Source organism: Salvelinus sp. IW2-2015, linkage group LG15 (assembly GCF_002910315.2).
Source record: "Salvelinus sp. IW2-2015 linkage group LG15, ASM291031v2, whole genome shotgun sequence".
NCBI lineage: Eukaryota > Metazoa > Chordata > Actinopteri > Salmoniformes > Salmonidae > Salvelinus > Salvelinus sp. IW2-2015.
In genome coordinates, this window is record NC_036855.1 from 52,396,354 (window position 1) to 52,424,223 (window position 27,870).

Here is a 27,870-nt window from a genome sequence, read left to right on the forward strand (position 1 = left end):
GCTAGCCAACTGTGATATTGTGCCAAGTTAATGTTTAACCATGGGTAACAATTACCTGTAGACATTTTGACTTTGACATTTGACATTTTGGCAAGTCACATTTTTTCAATGAAAAACCTTTTCACAGGACTGAGAGAGAGAATGATGTAGAGTCTTCAGCTGTCTGTGTGTCTGTACAAGAGGATGTGCGCACGCGTGCATGGGAAGAAAAAAAAGCTAACAAAGGGATACTTGTCTGATATGTGGAGTGGAAGTATTTGACCGTTTTATTATATGGCTGTTGCCCTCAACGAGATACGGATAAGTCCCATTTCGCTGGTGATGAAAGAGGCCTGCTGATTCTCTGTGGCTTGTTTTTTTTTGGTTGGTATCGGGAATAGGACCATACAGAATACATATAGGCATAGGGGGCTACAGTTGAGAGTCACAACTGGCCGTCCGTCCAGCACTGCATGCACCCTGACACCCCAATAACTGTCCAGCCTACCCCAGGAGTTAAAAACGGAAGCAGAAATTTGTCACGTCTCCATATGAGAGACAAATAGGAAGTTTAAACAGACAGTGGTTATGATGGTTGATGATTAGGCTTTTTCACTATTAACTGCGCCAGTCAGTTAAGTAACAACTTCACAATGGTTCCTCAGCGCTCACACATACACACACAACTACCTATCATCTGTTATAGAAGGTCTGTCATTTGTTAAAGAGTTGTAAAACAGTAATGGTCTTTGTGAAATGTTAAAATTGCATGTTGGTGTAGTTTTCGCCGGGAGACCAGTAGGTACTGATGAGTCAGCTCAGCTACAAGCCTTTATAGGTTTGGCGGCCTCTGTCTGGACTCCAACATCCTGCAATTCTGGTTTTCACCTCCAACCMGTCATTAAAAAAACATCAAACACAAATGTGCTTTGCTTTTACTCGCTTGTGAAAATATTGTCTGTCATTTCAAAAAATGCATAAATAAGATGMGAACTTGGTGCTTTCTTTGAASATCATGTCATTTGTAGGAGGTTTCATTCAGTCGTTAATGCTCTGAAGCTCAAAGTTTAAAACATCTCGTATCACCTCAGACAGTATCAGGTAGATTTACCTCGTACACTTGCACACCCACAGCTATGGCTCAAATACAGCAGGTGCCTTGTGCTCCGAGATACTTTTGTTACACTCCTCACACCCTTTCTCCCTCCCTCACCTCTGGAATACCATGGCGCCCCAAGGTAATAACACTGATCCATTGTGCCTATGGTTGCACGCACACACACACACACACACACCAGTGGCGGTTCTGGGGGGGGGGGGCAGTGCCCCTGTGACAACAATTTTGGAACCCCTTGTGGCCCCCCTAAATGTGTAGTATAATTTTTTTTTTTTACATAACAAATGTTTGCTATCTCTTTTTTTACATCTGTTATTAGACAGTGGCAACGATGATGATTATGAACATGGTCTTTTGCCTGCTAATTCCTGCAATGCAGTGAAGAAAACGATGACAACAATAACGTCTAATGTAACTGGCCCCTCTAACAGTACAACTGGCCCCAGCTTGCCCCCCCCCCCCCCCCATTCAGTTGAAATGGTCTAGAACCGCCACTGACACACACACACACACACAAATGTATCTTAGGTCTTGCCCTATTAAATATTTGATGAATGCAAACCAAGACACTTGGACTCCCCTTCTCTGAGACCTCCTCTTGTTATTGTCCAAGTCAATGGTTTCATAGCAATTTGGGTGATTTGGGGCCTCAACCACTAACTCCAGTCAATGGTTAGAGCACCTAAAACCACACTAAAGCCTCATTCACAGCAAACACAAAGATGTAACAGTATTTTGGACCCGTAATACTGAATTCACTACACTTTGGTATCACAAATTTTTGGCATTTCTGAGTTTATGTGCCCTCATTGTCACCACAGCCCCAATTATGACTACATATGTATGTATTGTAGTTGTTATTCCAGGGTGGTGAACATTGAGACTGGCTGCCTGCCAACGAGGTGCCAGCAGACTTCTTAAAACCACCGCCTGTATCCCTACTCCCACGCCTGTTTCGCCTAACTCCTACTACCCACAGTGATAGAATGTGGGGGAAATCCAGGTGGTTGCCTCAAAGGAGAGATAATATCTGTTTATGTGAGAGACTCCACACAGTTACAGGTCATGTTGTAGTGTTTCCCAGACTGCAGCCTATGTTCTTCAAAATGTAGTTGAGTGTGTACTGATTATTGGGGGCTGTTTGTATAGTTCCTGGCAGGTGGAGTTAAACAGTCATGTGGTGATAAGAATCTCTTATTTTAGATAGAATGCAAAGACTTCCCCTCTAGTCTACATGATCTGTGTGTAATTTATGATATGTGTCTGGTATGATATGACATTTGAATAAAGAAAGACAATCCTAAATTCTGCTCCAACATGCTTCCAAGCACCGGTTTAAGAATTTCCAATGACAGGTAATTTGATGTTTTCATTAGGTTGCTGACTTTTTTTCTTCTCTTCCATTCTTCCGCCCCTGTTATCTTATTTAAAAGCAGAATAACAATGTTCTTCCCCCTTCCCCACCATCTCCTCTTGAGAATTTCTGTCCTGAGGCAGTAGCTAGCATCTCATTTTCCATGTCTCCCTATCCGTCCTTTCTCCATCATCTGGATATGCCTTGTCTTTCTCTTACATTCTCTCTCTCCCCACCCCTCTCTCTCTCCCCCCTCACTCTCTCTCTCCCCCCCACTCTATGTCTTTCCCACTTCTCTAGGTTCGTCTGTGTCTGCCCACAGAGGGAAGTAACATTGTAGCTGACTGACTGTCTGGTGTGGTTCGCCCCGTGTTGTGTGTTCAGTGGCATCTCTCACAATACAACTGTAGACAGATGGCAGGGGTTTGGCTTGGGCTGACAAAGACTTCCCCTGCATTATTAAAACGATTTTAACTGAACAGAGGGACTCACTAGGACCCTGAACGACCCTGCGATTACATAAGGTCCTCATCTGCTGTGTCCTGTCACCAAGGTGACGGGTGGGTGCCCAGGGACTAGCTTGTCAGTGTTGCTTCTCCCCCAGGCTCTCTCTCTGCAGTCAGTCAGACACTGAGCTGCCTCATTACAGCAATTACCATATAGATAGAGCTTGTTTAGCCATTGAATGACTCTATCACTTATACTAGAGTACTGTATAATAAAAAAACAACTCTCACAAAATAGTCATATTGATAGGATTTTACTTTGGTCCTTATGATAAAGGAGTAATTACATCCCAATGCTATGGTTTATGGCTACTGAGTAGTGTGTATATTTCAGAACCATCGGACCCGGAGGAAGATGTAAGAACGTGAGGAGACCAGCTCTGTTGCTAGTAAGAGAGTAAAGTCTACATGATTACAGAGTAAACATGCAAACGTTTCCATTATATCACTCCATACTTACTCACTCACTCACTGAACTCATTTCCTCATCTTTCCCAGCTGCCTCACTGTAGTATGCTGTTTAGTTAGGRTATATGAAAAACATTAAATTCTGTGCTTAACTGATCAATTATCAATTATGTTAATTTACCTGGCTTGATAAGGATCCTGACACCCCTTACAAAAAAACTTGTGGAAAAACATGTATTCAGATCTGTGTGAAGATAAACATGTACATTATTTCATGTGTTTTTTCCTCATGTGAAAAATAAATTCCCCACACATTTATTTTTCATATGATAATTTTTGACCAATTCCATTTACATCTGGTGTCCCATTTAGGGACAACCCTGCTTAGCTTCAGAGGCAAACCAGCAGTGGAATGCAAATTGCTATGTTGCTGGAATCAATATGCCAGAACTTACACCCGGAGAAAAGGCAGCGAATGCAAAGGCCAGGGTAACATAACCAAAGATAGGGAAAATTGCATGGAAGAGGAACGTGTTTTATTTAATTGCGTTTTCATTTAAAAAAATTAACTGGAAACATTTTTCTGGCATTTACAATTCATTTGCTCTGGCGTTTAAAAATGATTTCCTTGCAATATATTTTTTTGCTATCAATACTTTGGGGTTTATCTTTGTATTTCTTTCAATATCATTATATTTGTTTGCAATACTAAGAATTTTGTTCTCGACTTCTGAGGCTTTGCTTGATATTAATGCCACAAAAGTTACTCAATCACAAGAGGATTGCACAATATAATAACACTATTACTCTATTAAAGGTGTTTAAAGAGGCAATCCTTAATTTAAACATTAACACAGTTTTGGTAAAAAGCTGAGGGAGGGGGCTGGAGAAATACACCCACTCTCAAATCCATAGACTATGCTATGGATGCAAGGACTAACCATCTATGATATCAAAAGTATAGTATCGTGGAAAATCTCACTTTCACATGTGGACTTGTAAGTTTACATGTGATAAACAAGCAGATGTGAAAATCAAATTTATTTCAATTTGTTTCATATGTGAAAAACTTTTCATATCTAAAAAAAAAAAAAAGTGTGATGTGATTGATAGATTTTTACATGTGGAGTTTTCTTACATGTTAACATGCAAATTAGATTTTTTTTCATGTGGAGTTGTTATACATGTGAAAAGGCAAATGTGATTTTCACATGTGCAACTATATCATGGACTTTCTGACGGGCCGCCCCCTGGTGGTGAGGGTATCCAACAACACATCTGCCATGCTGACCCTCAACTCGGGGGACCCTCAGGGTTGTGTGCTTAGTCCCCTCCTGTACTGCCTGTTCCCCCACGAGTCCAACACCATCATCAMGCTTCAGGTAGGGCCCAGATGCAGACAGTGTCTAAGAAACAAAATGTTATTTTTAATACAGGGGCAGGCAAATGACTGGTTAAAGGCAGGCAGAGGTCAGTAATCTAGAGAGGGTGCAAAAGGTCCAGAATGGCAGGCAGTCTCAGGGTCAGGGCAGGCAGGGGTCAATAATCAYATCAAACTTTGTCACATGCGCCGAATACAACAAGTGTAGACTTAACCGTGAAATGCTTACTTACAAGCCCTTAACCAACAGTGCAGTTCAAGAAGAAGAAAATATTTACCAAGAAGACTAAAATAAAAAGTAATAATAAAAAGTAACACAACAAGAATAACAATAACGAGGCTATATACAGGGGGCACCAGTGCKGAGTCAGTATGCAGGGGTACAGGCTAGTTTAGGTAATCTGTGCATGTAGGTGGGGGCGAAGTGACTATGCATAGGTAACAAACAAATAGCGAGTAGCAGCGGTGTACAAAAGGGAGGGGGGGGTCAATGTAAATTGTCCAGTGGCGATTTTATGAATTGTTCAGCAGTCTTATGGCTTGGGGATAGAAGCTGTTGAGGAGCCTTTTGGTCCTAGACTTGACGCTCCGGTACCGCTTGCTGTGCGGTAGCAGAGAAAACAGTCTATAACTTGGGTGACTGGAGTCTCTGACAATTTTATGGGCTTTCATCTGACACCGCCTATTATATAGCTCCTGGATGGCAGGAAGCTTAGCCCCAGTGATGTACTGGTCCGTTCGCACTACCCTCTGTAGTGTCTTATGGTCAGATGCCAAGCAGTTGCCATACCAGGCGGTGATGCAACCGGCCAGGATGCTCTCGATGGTGCAGCTGTAGAACCTTTTGAGGATCTGGGGAGCCATGCCAAATCTTTTCAGTCTCCTGAGGGGGAAAAGGTTTTGTCGTGCCCTCTTCACAACTGTCTTGGTATGTTTGGACCATGATAGTTCGTTGGTGATGTGGACAACAAGAAACTTGAAACTCTCAACCCGCTCCACTACAGCCTCGTCGATGTTAATGGGGGCCTGTTCGGCCCACCTTTTCCTTTAGTCCACGATCAGCTCCTTTGTCTTGCTCACATTGAGGGAGAGGTTGTTGTCCTGGCACCACACTGCCAGTTCTCTGATCTCCTCCCTATAGGCCGTCTCATCATTGTCGGTGATCAGGCCTACCACTGTTGTGTCATCAGCAAACTTAATGACGGTGTTGGAGTCGTGTTTGGCCACGCAGTCGTGGGTGAACAGGGAATACAGGAGGGGACTAAGTACACACCCCTGAGGGGCCCCAGTGTTAAGGATCAGTGTGGCAGATGTGTTGTTGCCTACTCTTACCACCTGGGGGCGGCCCGTCAGGAAGTTAAGGATCCAGTTGCAGAGGGAGGTGTTAAGTTCCAGAGTTCTTAGCTTAGTGATGAGCTTCAAATGCACTATGGTGTTGAACGCTGAGCTGTAGTCAATGAACAGCATTCTCACATACTGTAGGTGTTCCTTTTGTCCAGGTGAGAAATGGCAGTGTGGAGTGCGATTGAGATTGCGTCATCTGTGGATCTGTTGGGGCGGTATGTGAATTGGAGTGCATCTAGGGTGTCTGGGATGCTGTTGATGTGAGCCATGACCAGCCTTTCAAAGCACTTCATGGCTACCGACGTGAGTGCCACAGGGCGGTAATTTAGGCAGGTTACCTTCACTTCCTTGGGCACAGGGACTATGGTGGTCTGCTTGAAACATGTAGGTATTACAGACTCGGTCAGGGAGAGGTTGAAAATGTCAGTTTAGACACTTGACAGTTGGTCTGTGCATGCTTTGAGTACACATCCTGGTAAACCGTCTGGCCCAGCAGCTTTGTGAATGTTGACCTGTATAAAGGTTTTGTTCACATCGGCTACCGAGAGCGTTATCACACAGTCATCCAAAACAGCTGGTGCTCCCATGCATGCTTCAGTGTTGCTTGCCTCGAAGCGAGCATAAAAGGCACTTAGCTCGTCTGGTAGGCTCGCGTCACTGGGCAGCTCGTGTCTGGGTTTCCTTTTGTAGTCCGTAATAGTTTTGAAGCCTTGCCACATCCGACGAGCATCAGAGCCGGTGTAGTAGGATTCAATCTTAATCCTGTATTGACGCTTTGCTTGTTTGATGGTTCGTCTGAGGGCATAGCAGGATTTCTTATAAGCGTCTGGATTAGGCTCCCGCTCCTTGAAAGCAGCAACTCTAGCCTTTAGCTCGATGCGGATGTTGCCATGGCTTCTGGTTGGTATATGTACGTACAGTCACTGTGGTGGGGCAAGGTATAGAACGGCAGGCATGCTCAGGGTCAGACCAGGCAGAGCGATCAAAACCGTGAAGGACAAGAAAACAGGAGCAGAGGAACAAACCATGGTAGGTTTCACAAAACAAAACAAACTGGCTACATACAAATAGAGAACACAGGTATAAATACACAGAGGATAATGGGGAAGATGGGCGACACCTGGAGGGGGTGGAGACAAGCACAAAGACAGGTGAAACAGATCAGGGTGTGACAGCATCATTAAGTTTGCAGATTACATGATGGTGGTAGGCCTGATCACCAATGACAATGAGGCAGCCTATAGYGAGGAGGTACGATACCTTGGCAGTGTGGTGCCAGGACAACAACCTCTTCCTCAACGTCAGCAAGACAAAGGAGCTGAAAACGGACGGCCGGAGGGAAACGGAGAGCCGAGCACACCTCCATTCAGGAAACGGAGGGTTGAGCATGCCCCCATTCACATCAAACGGGCTGTAGAGCTCTTGGCCATCCAGGACCTCTATGCCAGGCGGTGTCTGAAGAAGGCCCTAAAAATTGTCATAGACTCCAGCCACCAAAGTCTTAGACTGTTTTCTCTGCTACTGCACGGCGAGCGGTACCGATACACCAAATCTGCAACCAACATGACCCTGAACAGCTTATACCCCCAAGCCATATGACTGCTAAATAGTTTAAGTAGTTAACCAAATAGCTACTTGGACTATCTGCTAGACCATTTTTGACTCATCACATACGCTGCTGCTACAGTTTATTATCTATCCTGTTGCCTAGTCACTTTATTCCTAGTTATATGTACATACTGTATCTTCCTCAATTACCTCGTACCCCTGCACATCGACTCTGTACTGGTTCCCCGTGTATACAGAAAAGTTATCATTACTCATTGTGTATTTATTATTACTTTTATTATTACGTGTTATTACTTTTCTGTTATTTCTATATTTTCTTTCTTTCTGCATTGTTGGGAAAGGCCCGTAAGTAAGCATTTCACTGTTAGTCTACACCTGTTGTTCACAAAGCATGTGACGAATACAACTGTATTTTACGTGTTATTCTCCTCACATGTGAAAAATGTAATGCATATGAAAATATGGTTTCACATGTCAAATTTAAGCTCAACGTGTCAAAACAGATATTTCACATGTGAAAATGCAAATTTGACGTGTTTTTTGTAAGGGACATCAATTTTACAGGAAGTCACATGGGGTAGAGGGGGATGGGGAGGCAGAATAATTGATCTAAATGTAAAGTCTTTGTGCCTTAATAAAAGACATTCTTTCTGACTCAGCTGGGATTTCATCTCTTTTTGGTCAGTGTGTATCACCTCTGACCTCTTCCCCCCCTTGCATCCCCTCAGCATTTCCTCCCAATCATATCGGTGTGATCAGGCGTGTGTCTGACTTTGATTATTTCCGTTCTCATATGATAGTGAAAGAGTAGAAATGTGTTTAAATCATCCTTAACAGTCAAATAAATGGTATGTTTTAAGTTTAACTTGAACCCTGAATATGTAATGGGAATATTGTTCCTCATTACAAACAAATCATTGTGACTCAGATGTTACTGGATATTGCTCATCATACTAGGTAGGGGCACTGAGTCATTTCATGGTTTTCTAATGTGAACACAGCACCATTGAGAATGTTTCAGTACCAGATATGATGTATTCTTGGCTGGTTTTCATACTTTCATACATTATAGACTTTAAAAGATTGCCTCAGATTAACCTCCGACCCTAGAAACAGTATTGAGGTGTCGACTGTATGTGTGTCTACACCAGGCCTGGGCAATTATTTTCCATGGAGGGCCACATTAGAATATATTTTTGCCATCGCGGCGAGAATCATATTACAGGATTATACATCATGTGTATGACTGTGTTGACAGAAATATCTACTGTAAATCACATCCAGATATGATACTTATTTTACTTTTTTAACAAGCACAGACATAAACCACATCCATGTTCTACTTTTGGAAGGTATTTTCATTATTAAACAGGCAATGAACTACACGGAGGTGTAACAGTATAACTTTACACTGTCCCCTCGCCCCGACACGGGCGCGAACCAGGGACCCTCTGCACACATCAACAACGGTCGCCCACGAAGCATCGTTACCCATCGCTCCACAAAGGCCACGACCCTTGCAGAGACGGCCCTTGCAGAGCAAGGGGAAACCCTACTTAAGTCTCAGAGCAAGTGACGTAACTGATTGAAATGCTAGTAGCGCGTACCCGCCTAACTAGCTAGCCATTACATCCGTTACACTCACCCCCTTTCAACCTCCTCCTTTTCCGCAGCAACCAGTGATCCGGGTCAACAGCATCAATGTAACAGTATAACTTTAGTCCGTCCCTCGCCCATACCCGGCGCTCGAACCAGGGACCCTCTGCACACATCAACAACTGAACCCACGAAGCGTCGTTACCCATCGCTCCACAAAAGCCGCGGCCCTTGCAGAGCAAGGTGCAACACTACTTCTAGTTTTCAGAGCAAGTGACGTAACTGATTGAAACGCTACTAGCGCGTACCCGCTAACTAGCTAGCCATTTCACATCCGTTACACTCACCCCCCTTTCAACCTCCTCCTTTTCCGCAGCAACCAGTGATCCGGGTCAACAGCATCAATGTAACAGTATAACTTTATGGCGTCCCCGCCCCAACACGGGCGCGGACAAGGGACCCTCTGCACACATCAACAACAGTCACCCACGAAGCATCGTTACCCATCGCTCACACAAAGCCGCGGCCCTTGCAGAGCAAGGGGAAACCCTACTTAAGTCTCAGAGCAAGTGACGTAACTGATTGAAATGCTAGTAGCGCGTACCGTACTAGCTAGCCATTTCACATCCGTTACAGAGGGAAAAGTACACTGTGCATTCAGCACCACGGACAGAACTCTTGTTAACGGGTATGCACAAAAACACAAGAAAGAGAGAGAGCTCAACATTACATTTAAACGACTCAATCAGTGTGAGGAGTGAAGTCTCTGATGGGCATTGACTAGAGCAGTGAAGTCAGGTATAGTTTCTGACGTCGCTATGCGCAGGATTTCTGAGAGTCAGTAAGCGATGATCTGTGCCTTGACTGGTTATATTTCATCACCGAAAATGTCTGTTCACATACTGTACATAGGTTGACCCAAACAATACAAACATCTTCTGAGCATGACTCCTAATTTTTTTGAACGTTTTGTTCATTGCATAGAACCTCGTCAGTGACATTGTTTTGAATAGTTCTCCAGTCACTGCATCAGACTGAAGATCGATAAGCTCAAGTTGCAGGTCAGTGGGAGCGTTATCCACATTGAAGGTGAAAGGAGATGAATCCAATTTCCAACACTTTGAAATTCTCCAAATGACGAGGAAACTCACCATTCAAAGCACGCAGCGGCGATGTATTCTTCTCCCGCTGGTCATCTGATAGGGAACAGACTWGTAGTGTTGGAAGGTGGGTGAGATTGTTGGCTTCTACTTGGCGGGTCAGGAGGAGTTATTTTCCCTTGAAGGCTTTGACAAGGCTGTACATCTGATGTGCAAAAAGGCCCTTCCCTTGTAGTTTGAGGGCCATGATGTCCACGGTGAAGGCAAAATCAGCCAACCATTCTTTATCTTGCAGTTGAGGGAAATCCACATATTTTTCTTTCATTTGCAAAAACTCAGCAATCTGGTCCCACACCTTTTTAAGCACCTTCCCCAAACTCAGCCATCTCACGTTTGTGTGGTAGGGGAGATCTTCATGACCTGACTGTCTCTTCCAACAGTGAGACAAACTGCCTGTGGTTTAAAGATTTTGCTCTTATGAAGTTTACCACTTTAGTGACTGTATCCACAACATGTCTCATTTTCAGAACACATTGAAAGAGCATCTCCTGATGAATAATACAATGCAGGAAAATAATTTTCTGATCTGGGTTCAGCTCAGCTACTTGATCTTGTATCCTTTTCAAAAGGCCAATGTTTTTTCCTGTCAAGTTTGGGCACCCATAATTGGTCACACTGGACAACATTTCAAAACTCAGTCCCAGCTTTGCCACACACTTATTAACCTCCAATAAATCTTTCCTTGTGGTTGTGCTCTTCATTGACTACACTGAAGCAAGCTCCTCTGTAATTTCCAAGTCTGTGGTTATGCCTCATAAGAATATTAACAACTGTGCCGTGTCACGTGCATCACTGCTCTCATCTAGGGCCAAGGAGAAATAGGTGAAATCCTTTACCTTGTCTTTCAACTGTTGTTTCATATTCTTTGCAATGTCCTCATCACGCCGTGTCACTGTTATTCTTGACAGGTAAACATTATCTTTCTTTTCGGGGAAAAGGATTGCTGCGGAGTCAATTAAACATTCTTTAATGAATTCGCCCTCAGCGAATGCCTTGCTATGTTTAGCTATTTTGTGGGACAGTACATAGCTAGCTCTCGCAATTCCGTCGTTTGCTGAATGCAGTTTAGTGAAAAGTCCTTTGTGCTTTTGCAACTGAGAAAGCAACTCTTTCGATGCKCTTGCCCTCTGCTCAGAAGACATATTCCTATATTTCTCTGCTTGCTTCGTCTGGAAGTGTCGGGACAAGTTGTAGTCTTTCAAGACAGCGATGCTCTCTTTGCACACTAAGGACACAGCTTTCCCTGATACCTCAATAAAGAAATATTTCGATGTCCACTCTTGCTGGAACACCCTACATTCATTGTCAACTTTCCAATTTATACGCGCCTTCAAAATAAATGTCCCACAAGCGGTGGGAGTTAAATCATTACACAAAGGCGAGTATTCATTGGGCTTTTAATTTGAATAGCAAATACGTTTTTCAAAATTTTACTATCGCAAATGATTTATGTGATCTGAGCATGATTCCTCAGGCCGTATTGAATCAGGTCATCAGGTCTCATACGGTCCCCGGACCGGCCTTTGCTCAGGCCTGGTCCACACAGTGAATGAAGCAATTGCACTGAGGCTGCAGTGAACTTGAATATACAGTGCCACGTTTGGACAAAATGCATATTGCATGTAATTAACTAGGGAAAGCACAGAGATCAACATTCCACATAAGGCTTGTCTACTGTTATTTGATTTATATGTTTATATAGTCCTACCCTACAGTGTGTTTGTAGGTAAAGCACAGCTGACAGATGTGGTGTGCAGTGATACAGAGGAAGAGGGCAAAATTCCAGGTCCCACAGGATGGGAAAGAGTTGATTGTGCAGAAAGTGATTATCTTATTATCTGCAAAACCATATTCCTCCAGTTTCTCACATTCCAAACATGGCCTACATAAGAGAGCTCCGTCTCTCTGCACATTCAACATCCTCTTTGAAGTTAAAGCTGAGAYAGAGAGAGAGATTTCAAACACAGCTTTTCCCCTGCAAGACAGAAGAACGAGGGATGGTGTGGAACATTTGAGAACAGAGTAATTGATGTGACAGCATATGCACTCTGATACACTGACTCACAGTCAGATACTGTATAATGCTGGGCCAATTGTGCGCCGCCCTATGGGACTCCCGGTCACAGCCCGCTGTGACACAGCCGGGGATCAAACCCAGGTCTGTAGTGACACCTCAAGCACTGCAATGCAGTGCCTTAGACCGCTGCGCCACTCGGGAGGCCCAGTGACTTCCTATTTTATGCCCCAATTCTGCAATACTGGTATAAAGTGAACTTGTGTAGCACTGGGTAGGGAGCAGAATCTAAGTTTGTTAGCTAGGCCTGGAAAGTCCCTGTACTCTGCTGTAGATCTGTGTGTATTATTTTTGTGTGGTCTCTCGGGCATCCTTGTTGAAGTGTACACCACCATCACGTTGATCCAAACAACTCAGAGGCTTGGCTTCTCTCTACGAGCTTTGAGGTGTCCCCTCTACTTACACTCTCTCTCTTACTCTCTCTCTCTATCTGCACCCTCTCTCTCCTCCGCATGTCCCTCCTCTTCTTGGATGTCTCCCTGCTGTGGCTAGGCAGAGCTTCAGTGAAAGTTTCCTGGCTTTGAAAACCTACTCCAGGGCTCCACAATGTGACGTAGCATTAATTTGTTTTCTTTGGAAGCGATCTGTGCATGCCTTTTTGCATTGCCCTGCGTGTGCGTGTTTGTGTGCGTGTACTCTGTGTGTATGTTTTTCAAGCCATACGATTGCTGAACAGCTAAACGAATCAAATGGCCACCCAGACTATTTACATTAACAGCTACTAGCTGTTTGTTATCTATGCATAGTCACTTTACAATTTACCTCGACTAACCTGTACCCCCGCACATTGGCTTGGTACCGGTAACCCCTGTATATAGCCCTGTTAATGTTATGTACTTTTCTCTCTTTAAAAAAAAAACMTTTGTTTATTTAGTAAATCTTTTATTAACTCTATTTCTTGATCTGCATTGTTGATTAAGGGCTCGTAAGTAAGCATTTCACCGTAAGGTCTACACCTGAGCATGTGACAAACAACATTTGATTTGACATGTTTGAGTAAGTAAGAGTGTGGGTGGAATATTCACTCATGTACACGTGATGATGACTCCTCCTGTGGTTTGTCTGACTTCCTATATGAACCAGATATACAGAAGACATGCTGATCTTTCAGCACAGCGAGCCCCAGAGACTAGCTGCTGGGCAGGGGAAGAACAGGAGGAAAAACCCCCTGGCCCCATCTACCCTTCCCTCCCTCTCCGCCTCGCCCCATCCTGCTCCACGCTGCATGAACTAGGCCCGTGCCGATGTGCTCGACTGAAAGTGCGATTGTATTACATGCGTTTTCCCAAACATCTGAGAGAGCTGCTGGCTGTGCCGCGGTAGGCAGGGGAGAACAAGAAAGACTCTTTCGTCCTATCTTGCTGTTCACAGGGTTCTTCCTTTCTTGCTGTTCACGGGGTATACTAGGCTCTCTGCCTGAAGAATCCCCTGCTTGATTTGTGTGGATGGTCTTCTCCCTTCCCTGGTTCAAAGCTGATGACTGAATAGAAGAGACAGTGCAATTGTATGTCCTGTTATGTTTTACATGTTGCTGATGTAAATMAATAATGCACATACTTCCTGTACAGTCCAGCCGAGACTTGAAAAAAAAAACGAAAATCAGCCAGGCAAACAAAACGTAGGTAAATTGAGTAGCAACGCGAACCAGTAGTGAAAATGGGTTAGAAAAAGGAGGCACTCCCCCTTTCATAATTTCTATCAGTGTCCTAGTTTCAGAGCTTTGAACAATGTGTTTCCCCTTGCCCATACCGTCTCAAATTCAAAACCTCAGTCCCCCCACCCAGACCACAGATATGTGAGTCACCTGGCTGTGTGGAGTCTGAGAGGAAACCCCAAAGGAAGTTAGACAGGATTATACATAACACAATGAAATCGTTGATTTGAAAGGGTGTGCCTCTTTCCGTCACTTACATTCTCACCTCGTCCTTGACCTCTAACCCCAGGTACGCTCAATACCACACCTTATAGGTAGAGTCAGGTGTTTTTCCTGACCACTTGACCCAACCAGGAACACCCCATACCAAAGACTATTACGCTAATATTCTAGTATAGTGTAATAGAGGCTAGTATCCTCTTTGCATTACTCATGGAATAGATTTCTGCGAAATATTAAACGCTCCTCTTAAATTGATACAATACTTTTCTGGCAGGGGTTTCATAGTCTCTCCTCAGTCCCTCTGGTTTCATTTACCCTCTCTCTGTCTCCCTGGGAGGGGGTGCAGACCACTCCACACTGATGGACAGGCTCCCACAGACAATGATAGACTAGGGAGAGAGAGTTACTTTGGCACCAGGCCCTGTCTCTGTATTGCAGAGTTTGTGCACAGAGTAATCCACGCCTGCCATCATCAATCAACTGAAGCATTTTTTGTGTGTGGATTTAGCACCCTGGTAAGTGTTATCTCAATGGATACGCCCCATTTTTGGGGTAATTTAAGATCTAACAGTTTGGCGGAGATATATGTTACATCCATTGAGAGAGTGCATAATGTGTCGAAATGTTAGCATCACTTCATGTGTTTGCCACAAATGTTCTGGGGAACGGAGATCACGTACATCATTTATCAAAGGAAGATGTTTGAGTTCCAACAGTGCAGCTGATGTAACGCACTGAAAAACCAATCACTGGTGAGAAAGCACACACACCATAGATGTTTTACTCTGTGTAGTCGTAGCCTACATAAAGAGAGAAAGCTTGGATCCTCTTCCTTAAAAAAAACACATTTAATCTGCATTGTTTTCTTTGATATGTAATAGACATTTGGAATTCAGTGAAACGTGTTACAGTTACATTGGCTGTTTATTTAACCATGGATATGATTATATAATCAAGGCTATTCTTCCCATACTTCAAGAGGTAGGCTACAGATATTCACAGTTGGCTGCATTATGTCCTTACTTATTGTTTCTTATCTCCCTGACAGTGTAACAAAGTATCCCTGACTCATGAGTACAATGTTGCAAAATGTGAGTGATACAGTTACTCTGCTAATGAAAAAAGGACGGAATTAAACGGTTTACAACCTTTGCACACGTTTGTGATTTATGCCCAATCAAAGTGTGAATGCACAATTCGATTGGCCTTTTCAGCAACTTCTCAAGCTGTCAGGAGGCTAGATGGATGGTTTCAAAGAGCCCGTGTTTGGCACCGCCCTCATCTCCAAGTCCCACCCTTTTTCGCTTCCCCACTCCGCTAAGGAACCTCCAATTCCCAAGGAAAAATTCCTGTAGGAAGAATGACGTGAAGACTATCGAAGAGAGAATAGCGACTTCTACCCAGCACATATCGCATCAAGTGGCATTTAGAATAAGCTGGAATTGTGCCATCATAAAGGTATGTGCATATATGTATTTTTTATTCTGCTGTGGACAGCTAGTTTCACTTGAAAGCCACAGCTTGCTTGCTGTGGGGTGTCAAATGACAGACAACACGGTCGAATTCCATGCAGGAACACCCAGTCTGATCCCTTTCTGTCCTTGTGTGTGCATGGACATTATTCAACATTCGTGAATAAATATAATACAGACGTTTGTCTGTATGTTGACTAACTTGACAATGTTTATACATTGTTGCAAACCCATTGTTGCTCGCTTTTACTACAGAATGACCACACCATGAAGTTGATATAATGGAATCATTTTTTCGTCACTCCACCTAGCTTGCTAATAGTATTGTAGCTGTCAGGGGTGAATTATTCTCTGTTTAAGTTGACCGCAATTTCCCCTGTGAAATGGCCTTGCTTATGAACTGCAATGACGCACTTATAACTCGTTTTTAACGAGGCGCGTGTGTTACAATCTCACAACAAAGTTGTGATTGATACTGTACCTCTCATTGAAGAAACAATCAGTACACTACAGTATTTTCTACGACAAGTTTAGAGGACTGTTGAACGAGACCGCTGAATAATATAGGTTCGTGGAATGACACATTTTTGACATTCAGTGGCATCATTCTTGGTGAATCCATCTGCTGAAAGTATTGTGCCATCATTGTTGTCGCAGCACTAGCTCTACTGTGTTAACATCAGCATGGAAGTTAGTTAGTTCTACAGGACTGGAAATCTCTGCATGATCTTTTTCTAAATATAAATGTTTGTCTAGGCCTACTTTGTTGAAAATTCCATTGTTACACGGCTTGCATGCAACTTCTCCCTTCTTTTTAGTTGTTTTTGTTTGTAATGAATGGGTGTTTCCCAGAAGATGATGCCAGCTCTGTAGCCTACTATTCTGTAAAATCGTATTTTAGGGTACTGCATTACATGTTTTTGTTATATTTTCGATAATACTGTGAAAGTGACATTGAATGAACGGGGACATGCTTATTATGGTTTGTTTTCAAGTGAACTCTATTCCTCTCTCTATCTCCTTGTATCGCTCTTCCTCTCTCGTTCATCCAGCTCAGCTGTCATTCCCTCGTCTCTTCACCCCTTCACAAACATACCGAGCGGTTTTGATTGAATAGACATAGCCTTTAGGTTTTTAAAAACATCATCTTTTTTCCTCCAGGCTGGGTCTAGGTCTGTGCCATCTGCCTTTACACCCAGCTTTTAAAAAAAACACCCTCGGTCATCCACTTCAAAACAGTGTTAATGTGAGGTCAGACAAGTTTCATTAAGCCCAGGTCACTCTCACATTTTCCACACTTGTAATAGCAACTCCAAGGCCGCAGCAAATTATTCTTCCACCATAAATCCCACCATTCTAAATTATAATGGTAGGTTGTCATCTTCGCATATTGGTTTCCATTTTTAAAATAGTTACAATAGAGAGCGGTTAAATAATTATGTCTTGCTGAAAAGTGAAAATGGATTCATAGGACAGCCGGCCCTATACCTCTCACCATGTTCCCCTTTCTCCACCTCCACCTTTTTTCAAAAATAATCTTGAGGCCTCTTGTCCCCTTTATTCCGCTTCTTTTCTCAATGCTCCGGTCTTGACTAACCAGGCTTGGGGCTGAGTGAGACATGCTCACTGAAACCGTGGCCACTCTGGCTGTAGTCCACCCCAGTGATGTCCCTGTTTAGCCTACGATAGTCTGCCTACCTACTGGATGACTGTTGATAAAGATGACAAGAATGAGGATGATGGGGATGAGTCCAACTGATCTTTTCTTTACAACCTTACTCCCCACATTCAGACACATAACCCCCTGAATGAATGTCCGAACACTAACTGGGCTTGCTTTGGTAAGCTACTTAATGGCTACGTGATGCTTGGGGCAGCTAAACAGACAGKCCCAAATACTGAGATAATTCACATCTCGAGTGGGTTTCTTCTCACACACACACATACACACACGCACACACGCAGATGGACAACTCCACCGTGTGTGGTTGTCACGGCAACACCACATTTGTAGGAGGGCAGAGCCCCATCTGCTTGCCTGCCACATGCAGCACGCTGTGTGTCTGTGAACTGACATTCTGAATCTGTCTGTGTMTGTGTGTGCGTAATAACAATAACTACACAGGATTGATGTACCGCTTTTCTGAAAACCCAAAGACTCTACGCTATATGTAGAGTAGACTATGCCTTTGGCTTTGAAAATATGTCTTACGTCCTGTGTGGAATATCAACATCCTCCAATACCTCTCCACCCATCTCAACACTTACATAAACAATGTCAGACTATAACAATGGCTCATAGAGTACTGGTGGTTAAGTGTAGCATGGCTACTCTTTTAGTGAATGTCCAGGATAAATACTGGAGGTTATATTGTGTTTATTTTGGTGCAATCAAGAGCAATTGGTATGTAGCCTGCATGCCAAATTGACAGTGTACCTACAATCATCCTCGCTAAATGCATTCCATTCCTCCACACCCAGCTCTTTACCCTCTCATAGTGTTTGCTCTCCCCTCAAAACCCCTTCTCTATTCCCTTTGCTCTCTCTCGCGCTCTCTCGCTCCCCCCTCTAACCTACCTCTCTCTAATCCAGTTATTTGACTGACATGTCTTTGGGCTTTGAAGTCAAGTTGCTGTCAACAGGAGATCCATAAATATTGCTGTTTATTCCRGACTGGAAGACGTGTCCAGAAGAAAAACAAGTGACCAATCAGAGCTGACGTCAGTAGAACTCTGTGGCACTGGGTGTAATAAGTAATGACTGTTATTACAGGAGCCATTTCCTCTATCAGCTCTGGGCTGGTAAGTTCATGGTCAGGGACAGAGACCCTATGACCGATTGATGTCTAGAAGCTCCTATTGCAGTGCTGTCTCAGCCCCATGACCATGCTTATTGTCATATCATCAGTCCAAGGATGGATATACAGTCTGAGGCTTGGCTTAATGACTGATCCAGAAGCTCATTAACGCTTTGACACTTACCAACACACGGGTGTGATCATTCTAAAGTGGTCCCTGCAGCGTACGCTCAAACCGGTGTGATTAGAACGGTTATTTAGAATGTCCAGTTTCGATTGACGCAACAGTCAGCGTTTGAGCTGGCCACACTGTTTTTTCACGGAAACATTTGGCATAAACACAGTCCTTACAACATTATGTCCTGAATGTGACCAGTTTATTTTTGGATACAATGTTCAGACATTCACAGAACACAAATCGGTCATATTTAGCTGACATTCGGCTGACGGAAACCATAATAGGAATAAGCTAATAGCAAATACTATTTACAATTCATCACATCACGGGTGAGCTCACCATTGATCAAAATAATTGAGTAAAAAACGTTCGAAAAATCWAAAGTAATCCGCCGATGGGTAGTTTGTGCGCGCCGCCGTATTAGTTTTTTTTGTGCCAACCAAAGATAGGAAGAGGAGACAAGATGAGTTTGTTCTGTTTGCAGTATGCAGGTTGAAGGGGGTGTGTCGTCTACTATCATTCACTTCCCTTCATTCACTCCCGGAAGTTTACTCGAAAGATGAGTGAACTATCCCTTCACCTCATTTTGTTATAACATCTTTGGTCTGACAGATGTGACCCCCAAAAATGCATTGTATAATGTCAAGAAAAATGGCGCCACACATAGCTGGCAAATAGCTTAGCATAAGCTGATCATAATCAGTATAACCTTCAAAAAAGTACTTTACATACGTGTTCATTACAATCTATGCAAAAATCTGAATGCATGATTTGTCACCAGAACTTGAAAACATGTGAATAACACAGTAAATACATTATGCTCCATACATACGGTATGCTACAGTAGAAACTATAACATGATATATAGAAAATAAGGCACTTACTTTGATAGGAACGCACACATGTCCAAAGTTATTTGTAAGGAAAACAACAATAAAGGCAATGCGAGTGACAGCCAGAAAATGTGCCAGGGGGAAAAAGTTTGTGCAAGACTGTGCAAATGTCTGCATACTTGATCTGTGGAAACACTGGGGAAAGTGCTTGGGCTCTCTTCAAAGAGAGAAGTTTGTATAGCTGTAAAGCCTCAAACATAAATTGTCCGCAACAGTGAAGTGGGCTACTTCTATGTGAATGAATGAGGAGGCGGAACACACCTCAATTCAAACTGTTGTTAGAAAATAAAACTTTTTAGAAAATAATTAGAAATTGACAAGTTGAAACATAGGCTATAGATAATTAGCAGCCGGCGTGTGCCGGGGTTTGAGGGTAGCGCAGGTTAGCTGTCCGGTTGCGTAAACAATCACATTTTGGAACAGTGAGTGTATTCTGACATCTCGCGCGTAAAGAAACTCACGCTGGGGGCGACCGTTAGAGATATTTGGAACTCACACTTGAAAAGGTTAAGAGATAAGAGACAGTTTTTGTTTGCTTGATGGTGTCTTAATCTCTCAATTGAATTATCAGCCTTCTGCAGAGCTAACTTGTGACACACCACTGTGATAAAGAATGATATGGCTGACATCCAGAGATCTGCATAGTGTTCAGTATGGTACAGTCTCACAGATTTAGATATTATCTTGTATGTAGAGGATCATATATCAATAACCAGCATCCATCACTATTTTACTTGAGATCTTGAGACAGTTAGGGTTGGTTCGTGTAATTTGCTTTTGGCTGTCCAGTCAGTCGCGTCTGTCCATGCTATGAGCAGCTAGGTTGGTGAGCTGTTTACCCTTGCTGTCTGTCAGATTGAGACTTGTGGCTCTGATGAGGAGCTGTGATAAGCCAGATGTTGATTTAGTGTTCGCGTCTCTCTCTGTCTCTCTCTCTCTGTATTTCTCTCTCTGCCTGTCTTTTCTCTCTCCGTCTGTCCGTCTGTCTGTCCTGTCTGTCTGTCTGTCTGTCTGTCTGTCTGTCTGTCTGTCTGTCTGTCTGTCTGTCTGTCTGTCTGTCTGTCTGTCTGTTCTGTCTGTCTGTCTGTCTTTCTCTCTGTCTTTCTCTCTGTCTTTCTTTCTCTGTCTTTTTCTCCCTTTTTCTGTCTCTCTTTGTTGCTCTCTGTCTCTCTCTTTGCTTCTGCCGTCTCTGCCTGTCTCTCTCTCTGCCTGTCTCTCTCTCTGCCTGTCTCTGTCTGTATGTCTGTCTGTCTGTCTGTCTGTCTGTCTGTCTGTCTGTCTGTCTGTCTGTCTGTCTGTCTGCCTGCCTGTCTCTCTCTCTCTCCTCTCTCTCTCTCTCTCTCTCTCTCTCTCTCTCTCTCTCTCTCTCTCTCTCTCTCTTCTCTCTCTCTCTCTCTCTCTCTCTCTCTCTCTCTCTCTCTCTCTCTCTCTCCTCTCTCCTGTAACCTGCCATATTAATTGGGTGTCTTGAACAGAATAAAAGCGCCTTCTCAACACTTGTTTGCCTTGTCATTCTTAAGCTAGGGCCAAAACCTGGGAGAACGGAGGGAAGAAAAGGCTCTGTATCAACGATGTGAGGATCTAGGAGGAATTTGCTGGCCTTTGCATAGTAATATATTTGTCCTATTTCACACATGTACAAGTGTGTATTATACGCATGTGTGAATTGGAAGTGTGTTTTTTGCAGATCCCAAATCCCCCAAGACACACTCGGACGGCATATTTCACTGGAACAAAGTGGAAGAATGACCTTGCTTGCCCTGCATATGGGCTCAGGGGCACATGGCTCCTGTGAACGTTTTGATGACATAGCATCAGCTGCTACAGACAGTAGTGGATTGTCTCAATATTGCTCCTTTCCGAGTTTAAGCATGAAAAAGAATAGAGCATCACAGCAGTTTACAAAACGCTCTGATTCAGTGGCTATTGATGTGAACTCAGTTCTGCCTGCAAGTCTTTCCATGTGAATCGGACAGAATGCCCAACTTTAGCTTTATATAAGACGTTGTAATTACTGTTTGGCAGTAATGTTACATTTGAGCAAGGCATGGAATGCTTTTGTTCAGGTCTGTCAATGGAGCATCACTATCGGGCAATCTTGCTGTGGTTGCTGCCGTCAAAGCAACCTTCTGTTTAACTCCAGCTTCTTTAACCCGAGTGTGTGTTGTGAGAGAGTGACTTTAACGTTGTTTTCAGAGATTGTTATGTTGTCGTCCAGAGACCACAGGAAGGAGATTTGGGTGGAGGAGACAGCATAGTTGGGGAATTGACTGACCACCACTGACAAACCCCCTCTTCCCTTCCCTCTCCTTCCAACCTGGAAACAAGTTTGGCTGCTCTCTCTCCAGGGAGTGACCGTAAGTCACCCTGTGGCCTTTTGGGTGGGACAAACGGACTGACAACATTGGACGGTCTGTGCCTCTCTAAGCAGTCTGCCAGATGCACCAGAAGCAGCTGCTAGTGGCTTTAGGTTGAGAGGGACTGTGGCATGCTATGCGCTTCATTATTAGAGAAAGAGGCCCCTATTTACGTCCACAGAGCGCAGACATCAGACCTGGTTTGGTCCGTCAGTGGAACGAATGGTGAGGAGGACCAGGCCTCGGCTACATTAAAGAACCTAGCTCTGCTCTCCCTAATGTTATGCAGCCCAGATTCCATTGGGCGCTGTGTGTTTATGAGTGTGTTTGTTGTGTATTAAAGACACAAGTGTGTCATGCAAACCAAATGTAGGTACATGTGTGTAATAAAAGCACTGATGAAAAACAAGTCATAGGCAGTCAGTGTTTATGGATAATTTATTGAAATTTAATTCCTCTCTTTAACTTTTCATTGGTGGAGACCAAGTCTGCCATCAGCCTTGACCAGACAAAATTTGGCGCCAACGGAGCCAAAAACGATTGCTATAATATGAGCTCATAAATGCTGGTATGCCTTCTTTTATTGTCGTCCTGTTTCCTCTGTGTGTGTTGATGAGAAGACCATGAGAGGGATTTATTTTGGGCTGGCGTCAGTTCAGCCTTTCATAGTGATGTGAGGGAGGACTATGTTCCTATGTTCCTCACATGAAGGTCTCTGAAGCCTCATCCGATTGCTGTGCAGCAGTGGTTGATCTCAAAGCCAGTTACACAGAAATACCCACAGGTAGTCTGACCACACTGACTGAATGGACTTTGTTGTGATGTGGGGGACTGCCAACACATCCGCCACCAACTGGGACAACATGTGAGTCTCAGACAATAACGTTGGTCAGCCTCTGTTGAGCTTCCTGGAGGTGTTCTGTTTCCCTGTCTTGGCAGTTGGCGTCACAGTAAAACCATTCCTTCTGGGAGAGCCTATCATAATGTCTGATCCTGTAGTTTCTGTCCGTCCGCCCATGTGCAGACAGATTTAGAGAGCTTTAATGCTCAATTACTTCTGCCTTACAGCCGCCACCACTTACTCATGATGCCCGGCTAACAGGGTTGGGCCCCCTGTCAGGAATAGGACCCTCAGCACAGCGCCAGGTATCTACCTATCCCTTTGTCTGGCAGAAAGCTGTGATACATGCCTAAATAAATTACAGTCAGATCCATAGAGGGAAGTCCTTAGTACCCGTGCTATTCAACGCTGGTCTGACCAATCGGAATCCATGCTTCAAGATTGTTTTGATCACGCGGACTGGGATATGTTTCGGGTAGCTTCCAAGAATAATATTGATGAATATACTGAAACGGTAACTGAGTTTATCAGGAAGTGGATGGGTGTTGTTGTATCCACTGTGACTAGATAGCAGCATTTCCGCATAACTGAAAGCGCGAACCACCGCATTTAAACATGGCAAGGTGACTGAGAATATGGCAGAATACAAACAGAGTAGTCATTCCCTCCGCAAGGCAATCAAACAGGCAAAACGTCAGCATAGAGACAAAGGGGTGTCGCAATTCAACAGCTCAGATACGAGACGTATGTGGCAGTGTCTACAGACAATCACGGACTACAAAAAGAAAACCAGCCACGTCGCGGATACCGACGTCTTGCTTCCGGACAAGCTTAACACGTTCTTTGCCTGCTTTGAGGATAACACAGTGTCACCAACGCGGCCCGCTACCAAGGAATGTGGGCTTTCCTTCTCCGTGGCTGACGTGAGTAAGACATTTAAACGTGTTAAAACTCGCAAGGCTGCCGGCCCAGACGGCATCCCTAGCCGCGTTCTCAGATCATGCGCAGAACGGCTGGCTGGTGTGTTTACAGACATATTCAATCTCTCCCTATCTCCCTATCTCTCCCTGGGTCTGAACCCTGCCCTGTGCAATTGGGTCCTGGACTTCCTGACGGGCCGCCCCCAGGTGGTGAAGGTAGGAAACAACACCTCCACTTCGCTGATCCTCAACACTGGGGCCCCACAAGGGTGCATARTCAGCCCACTCCTGTACTCCCTGTTCCCCCATGACTGCATGGCCAAGCACGCCTCCAACTCAATCATCAAGTTTGCAGACACTAACACAACAACAACGACAAGACAACCTGCAGGGAGGAGGTGGGGGCTCTGGGAGTGTGGTGCTAGGAAAATAACCTCTCACTCAACATTTAACAAAACAAAGGAGATGATCGTGGACTTCAGGAAACAGCAGAGGGAGCATCCCCCCATCCACATCGACGGGACAGCAGTGGAGAAGGTGGACAGTTTTAAGTTCCTCGGCATACACATCACTGACAAGCTGAAATGGTCCACCCACAACAGAGTCTCTTCAACCTCAGGAGGCTGAAGAAATTTGGCTTGTCACCTAAAACCTTTAGGTGACAAGCCAAATGAGAGCATCCTGTCAGGCTGTATTACCTCCTGGTACGGCAACTGCACCGCCCACAACCGCAAGGCTCTCCAGAAGGGTGGTGCGGTCTGCACAACCCATTACTGGGGGCAAACTACCTGCCCTCCAGGACACCTACAGCAGCTGATGTCACAGGAAGGCCAAAAAGATCATCAAGGTCAACAACCACCCGAGCCACTGCCTGTTCACCCTGCTATCATCCAGAAGGCATCAGTATAGGTGCCTCAAAGCTGGGACCGAGAGACTGAAAACAGCTTCTATCTAAAGGCCATCAGACTGTTAAATAGCCATCAATAGCACAGAGAAACTKCTGCCTATATACACAGACTTGAAATCATTGGCCACTTTAATAAATGGAACACTAGTCACTTTAATAATGTCACTTTAATAATGTTTACATATCTTGCATTACTCATCTCATATGTACAGTATATACTGTATTCTATACTATTCTACTGTATCTTAGTCTATGCTGCTCTGACATTGCTCGTCCATATATTTATATATTCTTAATTCCATTCCTTACTTAGATTTGTGTGTATTGGGTATATGTCGTGAAATTGTTAGGTCTTACTTGTTTCATACTGCTGCACTGTCGGAACTAGAAGCACAAGCATTTTGCTACACCTGCAATAACATCTGCTAAACGCCTGTATGTGACCAATGKAATTTGATTTGAAGGTGCTTTAATCCATACTCAACAGCACAGCCTGTATCCTTTTACTGCAATTTAACACCTACTATTAGCTGGACTGAGGATCTGTCCCCACCCCAGCGTTAGTGATGGACTTCTTTTACCCCACCCCACTGTGTTATAGAACTACTATGGACTCAATCCTGTGGTGAGGGTTTGGGCGTATTGCACTTAGCGGCAAAGCATAGCCAGGTGCCTGCTTGATGTTACAGCCACAGTATTTACCATCCCATTTGATTTTTTCCCCTTACTCCTTTTAACACTTGCCGCGAGTTAAGCGAACTAACTGAGAGTCTCTATCGCTCTTTCTCTCGCCCGCTCTCCCTTGCTCTCCTTGACACCTGTCTGCCTAAACAATTGATTGACTTAACCTTTAAGTTGTGTGTAAACAATGGCTGTTTAGAGGCAGCTCGTACACTCATCCACTTGGCTGATGTGTTCATGAGCACACTTTACACTGAGAGTGAAGGAACACTGAGAGTGAAGGAACACTGAGAGTGAAGGAACACTGAGACCCATCCTGGGAGGTCAAGTCCTCCCATGACTAATAATATTGCCTGCTCCATGGAGTGAGTTGGGGCTTTTATTTAATCGTTCCCAACAACATGTGAGGTGGTACATTTCCAATTCTTATTAAACCGTGCAAGCTGAAATTGTGTTATTGCAAATGATTCCTGATTGTGGTGGCATGTTTATCGATACTATTTGAATGGAAAATAAATGCTGTTTTGGGGACAGGAATGATTAAGGGAAGGGGAGCTGAGAGGCAGGGGGACAGATGGGAGGGTGTGGTGGACTGGTGGTGTTTTCCTCTGATTGAAACAGCAGGACTCCTCACTGAGCTGACAGGCCCTGCAGAGAGGAGCAGCTCCACTGAGGAGGAGAGGAGAAGTAGGATTCACTCTGTCAATCAGTATCTGCTCTAACCACTGTAGCCCCAGTAGTGACAGCAGAGAGGCAGGAGGAAGGGGAAGATAGTGGGAAGAATAGAGGAGAGGTACGAGTGGACAAGGAGAGGGAATGAGGTGATGGTAGAAGAGAGGAGAAACTGACTAAACGGAGGGATAGTGGCTATATTGGGATTGTTTCTTATGCACCTCCTGACAACCTACTGTGACGGGTCTTCTCCCTACACCCCCAGCTTCGTTCAAACAAACTTCCTAATCCTGCTTGGGTCATTGCAGTGCATGTAGGAGATGCCTGTAAGGGGGGTTAAGTCGTCTCATCCCCCGGCCCACAGGACAGGTCTGAGCCTTGTGTCACTCTGCTCCAGCAAGGAAATAACCCAACAACGGACCAGATGGCCTTTACAACCAACTTTATGTGTTTCTGTTGGAGTTTGTATGGGTGATTTGCCCCTCCCTCTCTACCCCCTAATCCCAGAAAGTTTGACCCCCCCTAATGCGGAGCGATAAATCCGGGTTTGGACTGCGTCCAAACCAGCCATGTCAGTATTCGACGTCCATCCATGTCTGAGGACGTCGGGAGATGATGTGGAAACTGGGCACTAGGTGCAACAGTGAGCACCGTTACCTTCAAGTAGGTTTCAGTTTTGCTAGGGTGTTGTGGACGGGAATGGTGAAGCATAGGACCCGAAGGTACCAAGTTCAAATCCAGTGATAGAAAGTTGTTTTTACATTTTTTGTTTTAAGCCTATCCCAAACATTAACCCTTACCTTAACCATTCCGAGTTAATGCCTAACCTTAAGGTAAGGGTTAAGGTTTGGGATAGGCTTAATACAACAATCTAAAAAACAACTTTCTATTGCTGGATTCGAACTTGCAACCTTTGAATCAGAGGCAGAATGCCTAACCTTAAGATTTCGAAGGTAATGCCTTAACTTAACTCTAACCTTAACGTTTATGCAGAAATTGCCCATCAAAATGAATTCATTTGTTTCACGCTTTGAAGCTCATGCCCTGCAGTCAGATGTGATCTACTCTTGGCTTAGGAGCTGTAACACAGGGTTGAAAGATATATACTCTCACCAAGCTGCAGAGAGCAGGCAGTGAAACATGGAGTCAAACAGTATCTCTCCAGCCCTCCATCACTTCCTGGCCTGCCTGGGCTCTGGGCTGGCTGCTGAATAAATGATGGCTATTTGATACTGCACCACACTGTGATGCAGAGGTGCTTTAGACTCTGGACACTCAGTCAGCAATACACAGGTAGAGACAACTCTGAGACAGAGCAAGGTCACTATGCTGAACACAGCACATCATTGCAACAACACCGCCGCAAGGTAGCCTAGAGCGTTAGGCCAGTAACCGAAAGGTCGCTACTTTGAATCCCTGAGCCGATAAGGTATAAAATCTGTCGCTGTGCCCTGGAGCAAGGCATGTAGCCCTAATTGCTCCAGGGTTTGGCTGGCTGTGACCCCACTCTCCAAGGCTGTCTCAGGGGGAGTTGGGATACACAAAATACACATTTCCAATTCACACGTGTGTAATACATTCTTGTACGTGTGAAATAAGACAAATATATGTATACCAAATTATTATTACATATCAGTGAAGCCTTCAAAAAAAATTCAATATGTGTGTTGTGTTGCATGCATTTGTTTATGCAGACATGTATACGTGTGTGGTAACCAATCCTTAGCTGAGAAAACGATGTACACGCTTCAATGGGGCAGAAGGCCGTGTGTTGTTGTTCTGGATGGC

General features: G+C 44.2%; 1 protein-coding gene across 1 annotated transcript in view; it reads left to right on the forward strand.

Annotated features, from left to right (window-relative positions):
- Positions 1–15,674: 15,674 nt before the first annotated feature.
- LOC111974828 (coiled-coil domain-containing protein 102A-like) overlaps positions 15,675–27,870 on the forward strand; it is an 82,927-nt gene continuing 70,731 nt past the window's right edge. Inside the window, exon 1 of the mRNA XM_024002855.2 lies at positions 15,675–15,822. The gene's annotated coding sequence lies outside the window, so the exon portion shown is untranslated. The remainder of the gene's footprint in view (positions 15,823–27,870) is intronic.